General features: G+C 34.5%; 1 long non-coding RNA gene across 1 annotated transcript in view; it reads right to left on the reverse strand.

The window, feature by feature from the left end:
* Nucleotides 1-358: 358 nt before the first annotated feature.
* Nucleotides 359-22720, reverse strand: part of LOC146398663 (uncharacterized) — a 177891-nt gene continuing 155529 nt past the window's right edge. Inside the window, exons 3-5 of the long non-coding RNA XR_014820090.1 lie at nt 21919-22011; nt 21739-21826; nt 359-3669 (exon numbers count right to left, since the gene is read on the reverse strand). This is a non-coding gene — a long non-coding RNA (uncharacterized LOC146398663). The remainder of the gene's footprint in view (nt 3670-21738; nt 21827-21918; nt 22012-22720) is intronic.

The raw sequence follows: 22720 nt of genomic DNA on the forward strand, positions 1-22720 counted from the left end.
AAATTAGTATTGTAGACTAATTGTATGCAATATATAATTGTATACTAATTGTATACAATATACAATTAGTATACTAATTTTATATACAATTGTATACTATTGAAATTAATTTGGTGTCAAATCAGTTTAAACTATCATATGCTAGATTATGATAATGAATGCTAATCGCAAAAATATACAAGAGGAAATGAGAAGGAAGTCAATAATTCACTACAAAAAATTAACACAAAATGAGTCAGTAAAGGAGGCATGAAGGACAAAAGTCATAAGACATACAGAAAATAAATAGCAAAATGAGCACAAGTAAGTTCTTCCTTATTAGTAATTATTTGAAGTGTAAAAGTATTAAGCTACCTCATTAAAATGTAGAAATAGCCATGATCTTTATTTTAGAGATGCAACTACAAAAGACTTATTTATTCACAAAAACACAAATACATTGAAAGTTAAAAATAGAAGAAAGTTATTTACATTCTAATATTAAGCAAAAGAGAATGGGGGTAGCTATAAGTAATGACAGACAAAGTACACTCTCAGTCAAAAATTGACACAAGAGAAAAAGAAAATTATATATTAGCGAAAGTGTTAAACTAAGAAAATTTAACAATTTTAAATGTATATTCACTAAGCAATATGACCTCAAAATATATGAAGTGAACACTGACAAACTTGGAGGTAGAAATAAATAGTTTTACAATGATAGTTGGAGACTTCAATATGCCACTTTCAGTAAGGGGTAGATAGTATAGATAGAAGGTAAGTATGGAAATAGAAGAATTTAACAAATGTTATAAACCAATTAGGCCTGAATGGTATATATAGAATGTTCTATATACAACATTGTATAAAGACAACAATGTATTCAACAGCAGAATACATATTCTTTTCAACTATATATGGAACATTCTCCAGAACAGGCCATGTGATAGACAAGATAAGTCTTAATAAATTTTAAAAGATTGAAATCATACAAAATATCTTTTCCAATCACAATGTAATAAAACTAAAAAGCAATCAGTAGGTAAAAGTATATTATTTTGAAAAGTTAAATACACAAAACTACTCTCTGCTGTTACAAATCAGAAGTCTGGAGTTCCCGTCGTGGCGCAGTGGTTAACGAACCCGACTAGGAACCATGAGGTTGCGGGTTCGGTCCCTGCCCTTGCTCAGTGGGTTAACGGTCCGGCGTTGCCGTGAGCTGTGGTGTAGGTTGCAGACGCGGCTCAGATCCTGCGTTGCTGTGGCTCTGGCATAGGCCGGTGGCTACAGCTCCGATTCGACCCCTAGCCTGGGAACCTCCATATGCCGCGGGAGCGGCCCAAGAATTAGCAAAAAAAAGACCAAAAAAAAAAAAAAAAAAAGGAAGTCTAACTACCTTTGAAGATAATGATTTCAAAGTTTCACAAGGAAATCTTCTGGGATACTTACAGTATTCCATTTCTTGATCTAAGATACAGAAGTATGTACACTTTGTACAAATTCACTGAGCTGTACATTCATAATTTGAGAAAAAATTTAATGTATTTTATCCTGAAATATAAAAGTTTTAAAAGGAATGGAAACATTAAAGCTCAGCCTCTCATATAACTACAGATGAAAGCATCCTAAATGGAACATTAGCAAATAAAAAGCCACATGCTCCAAAATAATTTTATGATCAAATTGTATTTATTCACATAAGCTTAATTTAAAATTATGAGATGTAAAATGTCAGTCACCAATTAAACAAATTAAGAGATTTTAAAATATTATTATCTAATACAGAAAAACCATTAGGTATGATTAAATCCTGCCTGCATCAAAGGCAAAATTCAAAACTCAAAGGATTAAAGGCTTAAATGTGCAAGTAAAGTTTTAATAATTTCATAATAATGTTTAGGAGAATATTTTAACACTTTGGGGAAAGAGTAGAATTTCTTAAACAAGATACAATGCTAATCTTAAAAGAAATTTTCTAAATAAAACTACACTAAAATAAATAATATTTAATTACCAAATACATCATGAAACAATTAGGGAATATTAAGTCATAACCTGGGAGAAAATATTTACAACATAAATAACTAATAAAGGATTATTGTTCAGAAAAATAGTATTTTTTAAAAACAAAATAAGGAAAAGATATGATTGATAATTGGGAAAATATGTTAATAATTCACACAAGTATAAATAATGAATGAAAGTTTCTAAGCTAAATTTTACAAGTGAAAACAGCATAATTTTATGCACACACATTAAAATTAAAGCATATTTACTTAAAGGAATATATCCAAGATGAAATTGAATCCAGCAGCTATCTACTGCCTATAATTTGTTGTGTGGGGTATGTACTAGACAATTTTTATCAGACATTAAGAGATAAAAGTGGTCTAAATCTGAGCTGGTAATTGGGATACTGGATTCTAAAAGGAGTTAGCAGTTACAACATAAATAGGAAAAAAAAAAGCAAGTACAATCACAACATTGGTATTAGCAGGGACCAAAAGTGTTGTTGTTTCTGACACATGTTTTCACTGTGCACAGGGGTCCAAGAAATGGAGCAAATTTCTTAAGATGACAACCATTCATTCACAGGATCAGGATTATAAAGCCAGTCTATGCAACAGTGGGGACCAGGCTTTTTCATATGAAACACCATTAGAGAACAGGAATCTAATTCTCATTTTTGGTATGTTTTGACTTGATCTCACCTTAATGACTCAGATTTAGATGGCTTCTCTTGTTAAGATTTCCAAAAAAGAATGCTTGACAAGTTAGATAGCAAGCATGTATCTCATTAGCTCCTAGGAAATGTCAAATTCATTCACACATTCAGAGAGTTAATGATATATTTCTGGATGTTTTCTTATAAGCATCTATTTTTTACCTAATTTTAGAACACCTCAAAAGTTCTGTTATTTTGTGAATTGTGAAAATTCAATCTTCTGCTACTTTCAAAACACATATACTCTGTGAATGTGGGGAAAATAATATATGAACATATATGATATTCTTATGAATACATGAAGATTAATATATAATACTTCTCTATCTACTGTTCTACTGTGTGTGCTGCCCTGTATACTTTTTACTTTATAATCAATTTATAATATATGCTATATATACTCCCTATATACTCTGTACTATATACTCTATATACTATTCTAGTTATATTATTACTATGTGGTATTTCTGACAGTTTGAAGAGATTCTATGATAGTTACCAGACTGTAAATATACTTTTTCCTATAATTCTGATTAATACCTTACTTCCTAAGCATGTGAGAAACTATGTGATAAAAAGACAATAAGTTAATTACTACCACACAATCCATTTGTCTCTTATCCACTTTAAAGATGAATCCATTTTTTTTTATCACAACAACTCACTTTACCCATTTATTTTAAGTAAGTAGCAGTCAGTCCAAATTTTTCTAAACAGTTTTATTAAGATAAAGGCTAAACCACTGAAAAAATACAAGGGCTTAAATTAGATTAAATGTTATCTCATACACAGAGAACTATTTAGAAGCCCAAAGAGCCTAGGATCCTGAGATAACTTTGTTCTGTGATCCCCCCCTCCTCCCACCAGGGATTTGTTTTCTTCTCATTTCATGTTCATCATTTCCACAGATGTTGGCCCCATCAGTATGGTTAATGTTGTACTTCCACCATATCGGATGTTTCGGTCTGCAAAGGAAAAAGCGAAGATCAGGGTAAGAAATCTTCTTTTAAACAAATATCCCTCTTTCTGTTTATATTTCATTGGTGAGAACTTACCTAAAGAGCCACACCTGGTTGTAAGTGTAAGGATGAGAAAAGTAATTCATAGCTATGCAGCTGTGTGCCCAGAAAGAGAGTATGGATTTAGATATAAAACTTGCAAACTGCCAGAATCCTTCCTATAACCTCCAAGTATCTGATCATGCTTGTTTTCCAATAAATTGAAGTCATTCCCTTTCCTATGGCTCATCCAGCTTGAGACTCATAATCCATAGCTAATGGGTTATTCCTATCCATTATATCCAGTTGTGGATCCTACAGTCTGGCAGTTTACAAACAAATGTAAAGGTGATCTGGCCTCTATACCTGCCCTCTCCTTACACAGACACATTTGGATATGCCACAACATTTATGGGGGCAGAAGTAATACAACAAACAGAGGCTGACTCAAGATATACCTAAATATTTTAAAATTGTAAGTCAAGAAAATGGATTGTTAAATAAAATACTTTCTGTCCACATACTTTGATAAATTTTCTCAGCCTCTTTCTTTTTCCTTCTTAGAATTAGGCTGGAAAAAAAAAAAAAAAAGGAGTTCCTGTCATGTCTCAGTGGAAACGAATCTGACTAGTATCCATCAGGACACAGGTTCAATCACTGGCCTCACTCAGTGGGTTAAGGATCTGGCATTGCCACGAGCCATGGTGTAGGTCACAGACGTGGCTTGGACTGGCATTGCATTGCAGTGGCTGTGGCACAGGCCTGCAGCTACAGCTCCGATTGGACTTCTAGACTGGGAACCTCCATATGCCACTTATGCGGCCCTGCCTAAAAAGACCAATGTCGCTGCACAAGCCCCTAATCCTTAGCCATGGCCCTTCCCTCTCTTCACATCCTTCTTTTATGGTCCATTATGTGCCATATCAGCCTGAAAGTCTACAGGACATTCAACAGCTGCTCCTTAACCAGTTCTTGGGGTTAAGCTAAGGCCAAATGAGCAACTCTCAGAAAGATGACTTGTGTAAAAAGTCTGGAAAAACTTGGAAACCAATGTGTGACTGTTCAGACAGGGTATTCTAGAGTTCCTAGTATCAGAAGTATGGCCTAGACGCAGCAGGGCATTGCCACCCCTGGGCCTGTGGGGTCTCACCTTGACACTTGGGGCAAGGTTGAGAAGGGGAAGAGTCAGGTCTGCCCAAGCATAGAGCCCAAGGAAACAGTCCCTTTTGTCTGAGTCAAAATTATTAATGGAAATAATATATGACAGTGGAACAGAAACAAAATAATTCTGTTTAAAAAATTCATTCAGGAGTTCCCTGGTAGCCAGCAGTTAAGAAGCTGGCATCATCACTGCTGTGGCATGGGTTTGATCCCTAGCCTTGGAACTTCTACATACCACAGGCGTGGTCAAAAAGAAATTCATTCTGAAAAAAAAAAAGTCAGTCAGTCCATAATTATGATGAAACCATGGGCAAAGATGACAAAGGCTAGCTATGTTGAAAGGTGAATACATTCATTGACTAGACTCATCCTGATCTGTGAGGAGAACCATCTCATTTTCAGTTTTTCTTGGAACTTGGTTTTACCTTCTGGGAGGTTCTTCATTGTGTCCATAATCTATAGCCACCTTTGAAGAGTCTATATTCTCCTTGGAGGTTTTGAGTTTCACAAACTACTTCTTGAAGTTGCTGTTCTAAGAGCTTGAGGACCATTTTAGAAATAAACAATCAGATGTTTATAAGCCTGTCTTATGATTTCTTTGCAATTATTCTCTTAAAATTTTCTCAGGTCCCTGGTCTAGTTGCTTCTCCTCAGTACTAGTATGTGAAGAACAGATCAGTGTTCTTTTATGGATATTGTTCCTAAGCCTACCTTAAGATTTTCTTCTGGGTGGTCCTATCTTTCTATCTCTTGTTAACAGGGGTGACTGGAGGAGCTCTTGATGTAATAGACTGGAGCAAAAGACAATGCTCATACACTGATAATGGCCCCAAGTTTAGGTATCTTTACTTGGCTGAAGAATCATAATCTGAAGGCTTGATAAATGTTTTGAAGAACATTTTTATCTTTCTGTTTTTGAGGAACACAGAATGAATTGGATTTTCCCACCCTACAAAGCCCCATAATTCTAGACTTTCCTTTCATTTTGTTTTGAGAGTATTTCACATCCTTCCTGAAGTTATTAATCTATTGTAGTAACTAATATCCATCAGGAAGAATCAGGCATTTTTCATTCATAGTATGACTCTTTACAGCCATTTACCCAGAGATGGCCAAAGAGCCACGTGTTCTGCTATGTAAATTTTCAAAGATGATAGCTTATCAACTGTGATGGCATAACAAGGGTCACCAGTTTTCCAACTTACCAGTCCATACCTCCTGACTACTAGCCCAGCATCACATATTTTATGTATCTGTTTTAATTTCTATTTTATCTTGATTAAAGTTCAGGCTGCAGTGGCAAGAAGTCCCCGAATATATTGTCATAAAGAACTACATGTTGTACCCTCACCAGCAACTAATGTGCAGCCATGAAGATTGGGAGAATGTATTTTGCGATAACAACTGGCACAGACTTTTAACTTTTAAAATCCAAAGTGCCACTATCACTCTAAAAAGCACTCAATGAAGTCAATAACGGTCATCTGATGATTAAATTAAATGGTATCCCCTTGCTTAAATACCTTCCCCCAAGCCCCCTTTACCTTCTTTCATTCCTTTTTCTTACAACACCTCAGCATTTGACAGTGATCCTCATAGCTCGAACACGAATTCTCTTTTAGTTCATCAGTGATTCAGTTCTTTACCTCTTCCTCTCTTTTTCGTATCTCACCCTCATTTTGTAAGCTCTACAGACCCTTGGCTGTCTACTTTTCTTATTCTATGTACTGTGGTCACTCTTTAATTTTATCTCTACTTCCTAGATTTCTCTTCAAAGCTCCACTCCCTATTTCTAACTCTCTTGATTATATCTCCACAGTATATGCCCATTTTTCTAGTTTAACTTCCCACTTCTCTTCCAGTAACAATAGAAGAACACTGTCCACTCTTTCCTAGTTCAGACTTGCCATTGCTCATGGTTTGTCTTTATTTTGCTTATCTGTTTTACTCTCTCTTTTTTGTCAAGATTCAACATATTCTTCAATGCTTATGTCAGATGCTAAAAATAAAATACCCATAGGAGAACTGTCTTATATGAAGATTTCATCCATTTTCCATGCAAATCTGTACCTTTGTATGGGATTCAATGGTTAACCAAAGTTCTTGTCCCTACTGCCTTGTGAGGTCATCTTCCTGTAAAATATACTGGAGAATACTGGATTTGTCTGACATCATCTGCTATTTTGAGTTATATGTACTTCTTCCCTGCCTCTGTGGTAGGCAAGTCCATTAAAAAATACATTCATTGCCCTCTCAACATGACACTAATATCTCTAAAAAGACACCAGTGAAGATTTCATAGTGGTCAGGCTCAATTTTTTGTGTGTATTTACAATTTTACTGTCTAGAATAATTGTATATAAGTTTGTCATATGTACAATTTTTTGAAGTAGTTGGCATAATTCAGAAAAATTAAATCATGAAACATTTTAGAACTGTTTCTAAATGTAGTCCATGAAAAATGCATACAAATAGACTAAAACATTAAATGTGGTTGTGTTGTCAAACTCCAGTTTCAAGACTTACTTTTCTTTCCTTAGAATCCCCACTTTAGGTCCAATTTATCTTAAGTAATGTCTCATCATCAGTTTCAGTTGTCTATTTGTTAGCATTTTATTTTTATTTTTTAATTTTTTTTTCTTTTTATGGCTACACCTGTGGCATATGGAAGTTCCAGGGCTAGTGGTCAAATCAGAGCTGCAGCTGCAGGCCTATGCCACAGCCATAGCAACACAGGATCTGAGCCACATCTGCAACCTATGCTGCAGCTTGAAGCCACACCAGATCCTTAACCCAATGAGGGAGGCCAGGGATCGAATCTGCATCCTCATGGACACTCTCTCAGGTTCTTGACCCACTGAGTCAAAACAGGAACTCCATTTGTTAGCTCTTTTAATTCAAGGAATGCATTTTCCTTTACAGAATTTCAGGTTTGTAATATTCCTGCTCTTTATATATTATGTCCTTTTTTCCTCACAGTTTCTAGCCCATTTTTCACTTTTGAGCAATGTAAACATACTCATTTTAAAGTCTCTTTCACGGTTCTCTGTTATCTTTAGCTCTTTATATCTTAATTTTATTATCTTACTGTGTATTGTGGAGGTTGTTTTCTGTTGTATTTTAAAGCCCTGGAATGAAAAGATTTCCTATAAATATTTTATTTATTCTTTGTAATCCATATGGTTTGTCTAAATTCACAACATTTTTTTGGCCACATCTACAGTATGTGGGAATTTCCAGGCCAGGGATTGAACCTGCATCACAGCAGCATCTCAAGCTGCTGCAGGGAAAACGCTGGATGCTTAATCTGCTGTGCCACAAATTAACTCCCAGGACATTGTTAAAATTAATTTTTGACCTGGAGTTTCTAAAACTCATTGATGATTTATAGGCATCCTGCTTCCTTGCTTTATATCTAAGACATTGGGGTAAAAATCTAGAGTCTCTTTCCAAGATAAGGCAGTATTTCCTCAATGGTGATTCAATCCAGGATGCACTGTTTCATCTCCCTGTAGCTGCATGGTGTATGGCATGGTGATCTTTCTTATTAGGACATACATATGTATTACCTTTTGATGACCGCCAAAATGTTTAGCTTTAACTCCTATTTGCAGTTTTACTTTATCCTATTTTTTACTTAAAACTTAGAATCAATTTTCTTTTCATTTATTTTGAGTTTAATTATATATTCTTAAAACAGTTAACTAGAATGTATGTATTTTTCAATGTGGGTACCTACCCCCATTAGTTCGATCTGCTTTTTTCAAAAATATGGCTATTAATCATGATTCTCCTTTAAGGAAAAATCTTTTTTTTTTTTTTTTTTTTTTTTTTTTTTAGGTCCTCACCCGCAACATATGGAGGTTCCCAGGCTAGGGGTAGAATAGGAACTGTAGCCACTGGCCTACACCACAGCAACGCCAGATTGGAGCTGCGTCTGCAGCCTACACCACAGCTTATGGCAACGCCGGATCCATAACCCACTCAAGCAAGGCCAGGGATCAAACCTGCACCTTCATGGATGCTAGTCAGATTCATTTCCACTGAGCCATGTCAGGAACTAAAAATCTCTTTCTTATCCACGTGGCTTTTTCTTACCCCAGGCTCTAGGCTCCTGCCCTCAGTAATACATTTCAGCAATTCTGAGGTATACACTCAAGAATAACACAGTATGAAATATGTTCACACTAGGAGGGACTTGGCACTTCAAGATGCACAGGACATTTCAGGATGGGTGAAAGCATTCCTAGTCCTACCTCTCCAAGGACTTCTCTGTCAGAATGACAGCTTAGGTGCTTTATGACATTGTTGGAGGTTAGACAATCAAATAACCAAGCACACACACAAACATTATAGCACCACTAACTTGGCTTCAGATGCACTGCCATATAAAATCACAATGAGAGAGAAATACATTTTCATCTAACTGTAGCTCCCACTATGGGTATATAATGCAACTTTATTATTAAGAGATGTAAAAGTTATCCATCTCCTCGTTTATTGATGTTTTCAGGCTATGTCACTGGGCATAGGTACCCTGAGATCATCTTTTTTTTTTCCTTACCCCCCAATTGGTAACAAAAAGTTGGGATTTTCTCGTGAACCACTTAATGTCATTCTTGGTTAAACTGAAATCTGAGATCAAGTACCATTTTTCCATATAAAGATTTGGAATATTTTAATGAAAGTAGATAGCGTAGGTCAATAAGAGCTGGAGGGAGGAAATCCACTTTTTTATTAACCCTGATCTGATGTGTAAATTTCAGGAGTTTGTCTTAACTGGGCTACTAGATTATAAGCTGTAAAATACAAAGCAAGTTTCCTACACACAGTGTCTTCCAAATGTTAGGGGCTAATTTTTAAGTCTGTTAAATACACTGTGATTGTAGTAATATTAGTTTCAAGTATATCAACTCCACAGCACTGAAATTTCAAGAATTCAAGCCCCACAAGTAGTGTGTTTTAGTATGAAAAGTTCAGAAACTTTAGCAAGTCAAACCAGACCCATTATAAATGTCTATTTGATTGGTAAATATTGATAATTACATGGTTGATCTAAAAGTGCATTACTTTCCCCACAATTTTATAAAGTCTAAAAGCTTATAATTAGTATATGTGGCCATAACTTATAATCCTTCTCAATCAAGTTATGAAACAAAAAATTATATAAAAAGAAAACTTTTATGTGCTAAATGTCCATTTTTAACAAGCTATGCTTACTATTGAAGAAAAAATACTCCATTGGGTTAAAACAAGCATTTTTTTTTTGTTTTGAGATTTTTTTTTTAATTGAAACAGGTACAATCCCTTTCAAATTACCCATGACATTTTTCACAGAACTAGAACAAGCAATCCAAAAATTTATATGGAACCACAAAAGACCAAAGCAATTGCCAAAGCAATTCTGAGAAACAAAAACCAAGCAGGGCATACTCTCCCAGACGTTAGGCAATATTACAAAGCCACAGTCATCAAGACAGTGTGGTACTGGTACCAAAACAGACAGACAGACGAATGGAACAGAATAGAGAAAGCTGAAATAAACCTAAACACCTATGGTCAATTAATCTTTGACAAAGAAGGCAAGAACATAAAATGGGGGAAAGACATTCTTTTCAGCAAGCATTGCTGGGAAACCTGGATAGCTGCATGCAAATAAATGAAACTAGAATATACCCTCACACCATGCACAAAAATGAACTCAAAATGGCTGAAAGACTGAAATATAAGACAAGACACCATCAAACTCCTGGAAGAGAACATAGGCCAAACATTCTCTGACATCAACCTTACAAATGTTTTCTCAGGTCAGTCTCCCAAAGCAACAGAAATAAAAGGAAAGATAAACCAAAGGGACCTAATCAAACTGGCAAGTTTTGCACAGCAAAGGAAATCACAAAAAATAAAAAGACCACCTACAGAATGGGAGAAAATAGTTTCAAATGATGCAACTGACAAGGGCCTAATATCTAAAGTATACAATCAGCTTATACAATTCAATAGCAAAAAAGCCAACAACCCAATGGAAAAATGGGCAAAAGACATGAATAGACATTTCTCCAAGGAAGATATACAGATGGCCAACAAGCACTTGAAACAATGCTCAACATCCCTAATTATTAGAGAAATGCAAATGAAAACTGGTACAACCGCTATGGAGGTACCTTAGAAATCTATATATGGAACTAACATATGACCCAGCAATCCCACCTTTAGGAATGTATCCGGACAAAACTTTCCTTGAAAAAGACACATGCACCCCACATGTTCATCTCAGCACTATTCACAATAGCCAAGACATGGAAACAACCCAAATGTCCATTGACAGATGATTGGAGTAGGAAGAAGTGGTATGTATACACAATGGAATAGTACTCAGCCATCAAAGAGAACAAAATAATGCCTTTTGCAGCAACATGGATGGAACTAGAGACTCTCATCCTGAGTGAAGGAAGACAGAAAGAGAAAGACAAATACTGTGACATCACTTATATCTGGAATCTAATATAAGGCACAAATGAACCTTTCCACAGAAAAGGAAATCATGGACTTAGAGAATAGACTTGTGGTTGCCAGGGGTGAGGGAGTGTGGTGGATTAGGAATTTGGGGTTAACAGATGCAAACCTTTGGAATGGATTAGCAATGAGATCCTGCTGTGTTGCACTGGGAACTATGTCTAGTCACTTATGATGGAGCATCAGAATGTGAGAAAATAGAATGTATACATGTATATATAATTGGGTCACCATGCTGTACAGTAGAAAAAAAATTGTATTGGGGAAATAACAATTAAAAAATAAAATAATAATAATTAAAAAAATGAAACAGGCATTCTTTTGATATGACTGTATGCCTTATATTTGTTTTGGCAAAAAAAAGAAACAGGAAAGTTAATCATTTACAGAGAAAAACCAATAACTCTTTATTGCAAAAAAAATGTGATACTTAAGATGATTAAATAGTTAACGTAGTAATTCTATAGCTACTAATTTCATAATTGGTGATATTAAATTTGATCATTTGGTTAAGGTAGTATTTGCCAGATATCTCCACAATAAGATTAAGTTTTTGCTCCTTTTGTCATAAATTGGTAATTTTAATTAGTAATTTGTGAGGTAGTAATTTAGATTCTTTGACTATCCTTTTATAATCTAGTGATTTCCCACTAATTGATGGCTTTTGACTGACTTGGTTACTACTATTATAATTGCTAACTGGAGATTTTTTCTATTTCTATCATTTCCTCTCAATTTTTAATCAGGATTCTTAGATAAATATGAACTTTGGGGAATTCTCTTGTGGTGCAGTGGATTAGGGATCTGGCAGTGTTACTGCAGTGGCTTGGGTAGCTGCTGTGGGGTGAGTTTGATAAAGCCAAAATAAATAAATAAATAAAAAGAATTTTTTCTCTCCCCTTTTAATTTTTTAATAGGAAATGTCAATGTTTTGCTAAGAGATTAAGTACAAAACTTGAGTTTAACTTAAGAATGTAGTGAATTTATATTTATAATTTTAAAATACATTTTTATCAAAGATCACAATTTTTCAAAAGGAATAATTTGAATTATCTTTGTAAATATTGCTCTTTAAAAAGCATTTTTATGTTAAATGTAATATGGTGAGATTAATTTTTAAAAACTATCTTTGGAATAAGTCTAAAGGTAAAATCAGAAAAACTTGAAAGTATTACTTTGATCCAAACCATTAAAAGGGAAGGTTTTTTATTGTTTTCTCAAATCAGTATGGAGTAAATAAATGGCTTATGTGTTTGCCAAAGAGGTACAAACAAACTTTAAAGAAGTATAAAATAAAAGAATTTCTTCACAGCATAAAAGAGCAAACACATACAAGAAAAAGACACTTTATCCAAAGATTAATGCTACAGCAAGATTTTAACATGATGTAAAATTGTTGTATAATATGAAAATTTTAAAAAATGCCAACATTGAATAATAGAAAATAAAACATTCTAGTATAATATTTTCATGAGCTAAAGGAGTGTGTTTATTTGATTTTAGCAAGCAATGACTGAGAAAAAAATTAAATTGATAATTTACTAAAAGAAGCTAGAAATAAGGTCATATATAAAAAGTACAGAGTATTTTACATTAATTATATTTAAACTTTAAAAAGAACTTAGAAAACCTTAAAACATTATACAAGCATGTTATATAATTATTAATAATATCCATATCATGATTCCTATCTTTAAAACAACAGGCTTCAATAATAGAAGTTATCAGTTATCTTTTCTAATATAAAAACGTGACATTTTAAAAGGCTGTCTCACTACCATGAATTGCAGATCTCACAATTTGAATCACATATATTTAATCATTTTGAAAACATTTGAACACTCTGAAAAATGATTGAATGTGTGAAATGTAACTCATTTAACAAATATCGTTAAGTATGAAGCCATTGGGAGAAACCATATCCTACATCTTGATGTCAAATCACAAGAGAATCCTGTTTTCATAAAATCGTAGTTAAATAAATATAATAACTATAATATGTTCTTTCATGCTAAGGAGTTTTGATTATTCACAAACCTGTATGTCAGGATAGTGAACTTGATTTTACAGTATTTCTCCCATGTGATGTCTGCTTATTTCAAGAATATCTAGCAACTAATTGAATATTTATAAGTCAGAAAGCTTACACCTTCATGGAAATCCCATGAAATTTTAATTAAACATGAAAAGAAATTTACAAATACCTAAGAAGTTATTAGCATGATTATACAGTTTTTAAAACAATATTTTTCAAAGAATATTGAAGTAATAATTGGTGGCACTTCCTACTAAGAAGTGAAATAAACCTTTCAGCTGACCTAAATAAAAAATTAACATTGAGTATCACTTATTGAACCTGAACAACTAACTATACTCAGACATGTAGTTTAAAAAGAAGAGGCATGGATGTTGGGGAGGACATAGCCTTCATGAAATTGACCTTTCTTACTCTACTGAATGCAACAAAAGCTGTTTAGCTATTTCTTTACACATTACCATTCCAATAATTTTTTTTTTTTTTTTTTTGTCTTTTTGCCTTTTCTAGGGCCACTCCCACTGCATATGGAGGTTCCCGGGCTAAGGGTCTAATTGGAGCTGCAGATGCTGGCCTACGCCACAACCACAGCAACGCGGGATCTGCAACCTACCCACATCACCTACACCACAGCTCATGGCAACGCCGGATCCTCAACCCACTGAGCGAGGCCAGGGATAGAACGCACAACCTCATGGTTCCTAGTCGGATTCATTAACCATTGCGCCACGACAGGAACTCCCCCATTCCAATAAATTTTTAAGCAGCCTGCAGGTTTCCTTCCGTGGCAATTTGCACTGTGATTACATTGACTGAGAGGGTAGCCCTTTTCTATAGTAAGAGAGGTTTCCATTCAGTAAATGCTGAGTGGCCTCAGCCTGCCCTAGCAGTGACCTCTGACTACTGCTGCTCCATTAGCAGGGTCATCACAAAGGTCAAGGATCACAGAGTTTGAGTTGGGTGATCATAATATTTTCATCAATAATTATAATATTTGATAAATTATCATTTGATAATATGGCCCCCATAATATTTTAATCGATAAAGATAACATTTGATCAGGTTTTTAAGAAATAACTTTTTAAACAGGTGAAGGAAACTATTATTTGCTAATTGTTCCTTCATGAACGAGTGATGAATTTTTATCAAATATTTCAATGCAACAACTGAAAGTAACTTGCTATTTGTTAAAATGTATAAACACACGCTTCTACTTTCTGATACTAAGGTCTTTTTCTATTTCTGGAGCACAACAAATTTAAATGTGATACATGTTATATATATACATTTTGGGGTTTCAATTTGCTAACAGTATATTCGTGCTTTCTGTGCCTATGTGCTTAAATGAATTTCCTCTACAATTTTATTTTCTTGTACTTTTCTTGTCCAGTTTTATAATTGAGGTCACACAGGACTAATAAAATATGTTGGGTAGTTCTCTTTTCTGTTCTCTGAAGAGCTCTTGTAAGATAAGGATTGTCTGTTTCTTGAAAGGCTTGTTAAGACATCTCCAAAGCTATTTGAGCCATATTTTTTTTCTAAAACTTTTTGGAAAGATTTTAGAGGCCACTGATTCATACTTTTATATTTCACTAGTATTAGTTGAAAGTGTATTTCCTAAGATACCAGCTACAGTACTCTTTTTCAAATATATTGTCATTAATGTTGTCACAAGCCTGAAGATTTTTAAACAGCTTCTACTAATTCTGTTCTAGTTCAATGTTAATTTACCTTCTCTGTTTTTTTTTTCCCCCTAGCTTGCTCTGTTGGATTATCTTGTATTTTTACTCTTTTAAAGAATCATTTTTTTAAATTATCTGTATAGTTCTTTTCCCCATGATTTAATTTTTTTATTTATGTCTGATTCTTATACATTTATGTATCCTACTTCTTGGTTTACTCTATACATTTTTCCTATTTTCTTGAGTTAAAATGTTTATTTAAAGTAATTCCTTGTTTTAGTTTTCTTTAATTCCTATACCTTCCACTATAATTTGCCTCTAATCACCACTTTGACCACAGCTCACAAATTGTTATATCTATTACTTTCATTCTTATTTAGTTCTAAATAGCGTGTAATTTCCCACGTGATTCCCTGTTTACCACTTAGCATTTAGAAATGTGCTTTATACATTTCAAGTGGATGTTTGTGGCTTTTTGTCTTTTAAAAAAATTATATTGTTTTCCTTCATGTATTCCATGATGTAAGTTTTTGATTTTTAAAATTCTTTTGTCAATACAGTATGATAAATTTTAAATATATGCTGTGTACCCTTGAAAAAAAATTGTGAGTTTATTTTGTGTGCAAGGATCCACAACCATCTATTGGATGGATAGGTTAATTGTGCCGTCAAATCCTCAATATGCTTCCTAATATTTTAATAATTTTATTTATGTTTTTAGTTTTTGTCAGATTTTACTTTATTTTAAAACTATGTTGTTATATCCTTATACATTAGTAATTTTACCTATGTTCGGTGTCTTGTTACTGTTATATTATACCTACTTATCTAATATCCTTTTGATGAGATTCATTACATTTCAACTGAATTAATATTGTTAAATTAACTTTCTCTTTCACTCTTTCATTTCTTTCTCCATCTCTGTATTCAACTTTTATGCTCCTGCACTTCATGTGTCTCTCTGGAAGGTAGATAGTTTTGTAAATCAAATCTGATAGTCTTTGTTAATAACATAATCACATTCCATTTTAATGATAATCATATTTGGGTTTATTTCTGCTCTCTGTGGGTTTCTACTTATTACATCATTTTAATTTTCTCCTTTCCTTTTTCTTGTTAAAATGATGAATATGTCTTTAATTTTTCCTTTGCTAGTTTTGAGCCTAACAATCAAATGTATTTAAGATGTATATTTTTTACATTAATTGGTATATATTTAACTTCCTCATAAATCAAACTCACCCTGAAAGATTTCATTAAAGAACAAATCCTTCCATCTCACTAGTTATAATTCCCCTGAATTTAGACATTTAGTTTTTTCTATTTTTATTTTTATAAATAAGTTGACATATCAACAAATCAATAGATAGATGATAGACAATGGGTAGATAGATAATTAGTCAGAGTTCTCTAGGAGAAACAGAATCAATGGGATGCACTTATGTATAAAGAGAGATTCATTGCAAGGAATTGGCTCAAACTATTATGCAAGCCAAGAAGTCCCAAGACCTGCAGTCAGCAAGCTGGAGACTCAGGAGAGCACAGGCTATTGTTCTCATGTTCAAAGACATGAGAACCCGGAGAGTTTATCTTGTACTTCCAGGCTGACTCCATAGCCTAAGCCAGGAGAGCTGGTGGTGTTAAGATCCAGCCTGAATCAGAGTCAAAAGAGAAGGCTGATGTCCTAGCTTGAAAATATTCTTCCTTTTCTTCTTCTCAGGCCTTCATTAGATTGCATGAGGCCCACTTAGGCTGCAGAGGGTAGCCTGCTTTACTCAGTCTGCAGAGTCAAATGTTATTCTCATCCAGAAACACGTTCACAGACAAACCAGAATAATGTTGAACCAAATATCTGAGACTCTGATGACCCATTCAAGGTAAACTTTTAGAGAGACCATAATGAGAGATAGATGGAAAGATTCAATTACTGACATATTTCACCACTTTCTTGACACCTATCTTCTGTTTTCCATCTGACTCATTCACTCCATGCTCTTTTTCTTCTCCCTGAAGTAAATCCTTTAGTCATTATTTCATTATGGATCCACAGGTATCACTACCTTCCTTAAATTTTGTATCTTAAAAATTCTTTGCTTTTTGTATGTGAATGAAACATATCTGTGCACAGAATTCTCAGAATATATTTCCTTTGCTTCACTGCTTTGGAGACAAGCTCCTGTCCCCTTTCTGATACTTCTTGCTGAGGTTAAGTCTGCTGGCATAGTATTCTGATACCTTTGGAGGTGATCACTTTTTCCTCCAGGAGTTATAAGGAACTTGCCTTTCTCATTCTGTCATTTCTCAATGATAATCTAGGTAAGAATGTCCTTACTGTGTCCTACATGTCTGTTAATTCCTCTAATTTTTTTAACTTCTAACACTCATTGTGGGCTGAATCTACTCTCAGTGCCTCAACACAAATTTTGTCCTTGGCTTTGTCCACACTAGAGCTTCCTGTGTTATGTTGTTCAATATTGTCTTTTTATTTTGATTTCCATAAATTCTAATTTGTTTCTTATTACATGCATCTGTTGCCATATTCTAAAGATATGCTAGGGAAAGTGTAGCTCTCCAATTACTAGCATCAATATCACCTGGAAATTGTAAGAAATGCATAATTACAGGCCATGATCTAATTTTACTGGTTAGACTGCATTTAACAAGATCTTTCGGTAATTCTTGTATCTGTTAAACTTTGAATATCTTAGACTATCATAGGCATATTCATTTTCAAGTCATCTTTTAATTTATTTGTTTGTTTTGGCCACAACTGTGGCATATGCAAGTTCCTGGGCTAGGGATTTAATCTGAGCTACAGTTGCAAGCTACATCGCAGCTCCAGCAATGCCAGATCCTTAACTCACTGTGCCACAGCAGGAACTCCAAAGTCATCTTAATATTATGCTCTAATTTGTTTTTATCAGAAATGAATTAACTACTTAATAATAATGTCATTGTCTTTCCTAGTGTTAGTTTTGTACTTAGACTTTGAATTCTTATTTTTTGCATCCAACTTGACGGTTAAGGTCCTTTAAAAAAATCATTTATTGTCTATGATCACTCATGAGATTCATCTTCATTCTATCTACACTCTAGACCCTAACACAGCTGTGAAACAGCAGTGACATTGGAGATATTGCACACATAATCATTGGAACTAATATTCTGTACTGTATCTCATGCTTTTGCTGCTTCCTGTAACTATCCCAGGTAAAGGTGAATTCCAGGCATAGTCTTTGGTTTTTAGCTCATTTTTACTCAGCCTTCCTTTGACACATGAGTAACCTGCTTCTCTGGCACCAACTGTCTGACAGTGAGAATTATTTTATTCCCCTTCAAAATTGCCAGGGGATTTTTGATGTCTACTTTCTTGCAGAAGTAAATTCCAGGCTACTTCCTGTCCTATCAACCAGTACTTCCATGACTTTAATTCATACGCTGGATTACATTTCAGTATTTTTCCTGGTAGACAGAGTTATTTGTCTAGTCATAAATTTGTGTCATAGATGTGTAAAACACATGCCTTTTCAGTTTTTAATCTCTTTTTGTATGTTTGGAGAAGAAGGAGGTGTTTTTTAGCATAATTTTGTAGAGCCATATGGACCTCAAAGCCTAAGTAAGCTCTTCAAATATTTTATTTGATTTAATACTCAGCAATAGTTTGGTCAAGTATTGTTATATTCCTTTTTAACAGATGAAAAAGCCAAGGGTTAGATTAATTAAATTGTGTCCCAGTTCACACAAAGCATGATCTTAAACCTAGGTCTTGTGAACAGAAAAAGCTCAAGTTCGTAACAATAGCTATCACGAGTAAATCATAAGTTTTCCATGTTTGCTTTTACTTCAGAGCTCCTTTAGGACCTCCAGATGATAAATGTAATATCAACAACAATAAAAATAACATGATAATCCATTTGCATGTATATTTGAACACCTGCCATGTGCAGACATTGTTTCAGGTGTGAGGGATTGTTTCAGGTGTGGGGGTGCATTATTTCTTCAAGAAGAAATTAGCGCTAAAATCATTAAACATAACAAGTGGAATTTGAATGTTGTCATGAGCTGTAAATCAGTGCTATGAAGGAGAAAATAATTAGTTGAGATCAGAAGGATACATAGAAAACTTTATTTGGGTAGGGAGGTCAAGGAAGTCTTTGAAGAAGACAAGAATGGGATGACTTTGAAGGGATGGGAGGAAGCTGGCGCTGGGAAATGCATGTAGGAAGGAACATGCCATGAGCCAGGAGATCATTGAAACTGGAGAGTCTGCAACAGCATAAGAAGAAAGGAAGTGGTTCAGCAAGAATATGGAGGTCATGTAAGTCAAAGTAAAGGAATTAGGATTTTGTAATCATGCAAAACAAATCCATTAAAATGCTTGAGCAAGTGAGTTAAAGATGACCTGAATTATGTTCTGAGAAAATCCAATTTCCTGTTCTCTGGAGACCAAATAGGGGCAGAGAAAGAATAGGAATGGCAGAATCAGAGGAGGCTCGTGCAACCAATGGTTGGTTTGGACTAAGGTAACATCAGTAGTCAAAGATAAAAGGGCAGATTCGAGTAATATCTTCAAGATATAATTGGTAGAACATTACTCGTATTTTTACAAAGCTGAACTCAGTGGTATACAGTGTATGAAAAACATTCCTTTCTTACCCCTCACTCTAAATTATCTCTGTCTGCTCTTGCCTTCTTGCCCATGGAGAGGATATTTAAATACAAAAGTCACTCTTGGTTATTTTCACGTATTAGAAAACTCATATTCAAGGGTATATTTGTTAAGTCCAGCTGAGATTGGTATCAAAATTATCACTAGTATTCAGTGTAAGCATGTCCCCTTGTCTCGCTGAGGTATTGCCTAAGGAATCTCAAGGCATAGGGGAAATGGTGTGCTGTTTCTTTCTGTCCTCCAGCGGCTTTTCCCCAGGACTGTCCTGACTCTGGCCTCTCCATCTGGAAAATGTCGGGGAGGTGAGGCGGTGTGCGCAGAAGATTTGGCTTGACTGGTGTTTTTGTAATCCAGCTTTGGTGGCTTCTACATGGCAAACACCTTCAAGTGTTATTTTCATTCTTCCACAGGGTACACTGTAGTTTTTCTGAGGCAAATGGGACCTAGCAGAGAGCACCCCCCCGCCCCCCGCACACTGTCATTTCCTCACGAAGGCATTGCCCTTTCAAGTCAACCACAACAGAGATAGCTTCTGTTTCTTGACCAGAGCACAGAAACCCAGCACAGCCTCCCCTCTGCAACATGGCCCTTCTGCTCTGAAACAGCAGGTGAGTCCAGCCAAGCCAGTCTAGTACCTTGAAACTTTTCCAGAAAAAAAAAAAAAGAAGAAGAAGAAGACACAAGTCTGTGTTTGTCTCGATTAAACTCTTCAGGGGGAAAGACCATATGCTCACAAAAACCCTTTCAGCACATCTCTCTTCTGTAGTGACTTAGACAAGCTGGGATTTGGCAGCTAAGAAAGCATCCAGCTGGAGCGGAGAAGTCGGTTTGTCTCTTGTATACCACCCCTTCCCGTTTCATGGAATCTCTAGACTCCTTGAACTTGTCTTGAAAGAAGGGAAAATCCCCCACCCTCTTGCAAAGCAAAGGAAGGTAAAATACAGACGACTCTGGCAAGTCTTTTTTCAAGTTACAGACATGAGTCTCTCTATCCATTGTGTCGTTAGTCTCCTCTATATAAACCTAGGGGTGGGTAGTGAGCTAAAGATGTGTCTAGTTGTGGATATTTTTTGGTAAATATTGAATATATATAATTTCTAACAATTATTTTTACTTTTTTTCCTGCATTTATGGCATGTGTAAGTTCCTGGGCCAGGGATCAAACCTGCACTGGGAAGGGACCCAAGCCTCAGCAGTAACCATGTCTGATCCTTAACCTGTTCCACCACAAAGGAATTCCTACTTTCCCATTTTTTTTTTTTTAAACAATGTTAGTCCCTTAGCACCTATTTCTCAGTCTGGAAATTCAATACGATTGTCAGCAATAGCTCCCACAACCCTCACTTAATATTATTATTTAATCCTCAAATTCTGTAATTTAGGTTTGTTTTTCCTATTTTTCATAAGGGGAAAATGACACACAGGAAATATAAGCAACATATACATGTTTACATACTTACTATGTAGAAAGCAAAGATAAAACCAGATTTCTCAGGTTTTCTGACAAGAAGATGATAACTCAGAAATCTGCAGGCTTGAATTGAAATATTACTCTAACTTCTCTTGGATATAAAGACCTATGTTTCTAAAACAGTACATTTTTATTTCCTTAAAATTCGTGTGATCTCAAATAGAATTCTTATTTTACTATATATGATATTCATACAAAAATAAAAAAATTTTATTAACCCTACTTTTTTTTTGCTTCTACATTGAATTAGATGAAGAATTGTTCCTGACTTTATAGATAGCTTTTTCCATAATCTTACATATGCCTTCCTCTAAGTAGAATCCATGAGAAGAAATATTTTTTAGGCTTTGACAAATGTATTTAATTATAACCAGGAGTACAATGTAATTTTATCTTATCCTCAGAAAGGAAAAAATACAATGTAGTACTTGTCTGATTAAGCATTTTGGAATTGTTTTCCAAAGAAAATAAATTATAAAGAAATGATCTTCTATAGAGTTACCTATAGCCAAAGTTTGTCTCGTATTATTTTTGTTTTCTTTTTGAAGAGAGACTGAGGTTTAATTTTGAAAGGCTGTTTGATGGTCAACCTAAGAAAAAAAGAAGAAAAAAAAGTAAATCCAGCCGTTATACATTCTTTGTCTGTTCACAAGAACTCAATGTTCTGATCTGAAATACTCACCGCCCACTCTCACATGTCACTAGAAAGAAAACGTCTGCTGTACTGCTAGAGAAATTCTTGTTCTGCTAACCAACAATCATTTTTTCAGAAGCCCTAGACAAAGAAAAATATCTTTTATACCATATTTGACCACATGTATTTTATTTTTCATTCAATCACTATTATATTTTCAAATGTGAATTTCAAACACTTCAAGGTGTTTCTTCTTGGCATTTCCCAGATGATGCACTAAAAGCTGCTGGTTTAATATTTTATACTGAGACTATTTCCTTCCTTCAGAAGAGGACTTACATGTCCTCATCTATATAAAACTAGAGGAAGTTGCATTAGAAGAACTGTCCTAAGACTTACTGTCAGAAGGTCTGGATGTAAAATTTTCAGCTCTGTTACTTAACAACCAAGGATGTTTTAGTAACAGAAAATCTTTTAGCATTGTAATATCTTTATTTGTAAAATATAGACAGCAATAGCTATCTCTTGGGTTTATTATGGGTACAAAATGATAGCACTTTTGCAATTGCTTTGCAAACTATAAAGACTTTGACATTCTTAAAATATTTCAAGACAGTAAATTACATAATTTTTGGTGTTTGTTAACTGTTTTTGGAGGCTGAAATACCTTTTTGTGTCCTAAATCAACAGTGTACTAAATGGTACTTTAGTGGTCTGTTTCTAGGGAATAACTTTCACATGGGTATTATCTAGTTGCATATAATGAAATGTGATATATAATCAAGCATTACACATTTAATTTATCATCTGGGAAATTGGAATTGTCAGTCCCTGAGAAAATAATTAAAAC

Source organism: Sus scrofa, chromosome 11 (assembly GCF_054392235.1).
Source record: "Sus scrofa isolate SSC_HxYL_T2T_F1_AM1 chromosome 11, Sscrofa_HxYL_maternal_Yorkshire_Landrace_v2.0, whole genome shotgun sequence".
Lineage (NCBI taxonomy): Eukaryota > Metazoa > Chordata > Mammalia > Artiodactyla > Suidae > Sus > Sus scrofa.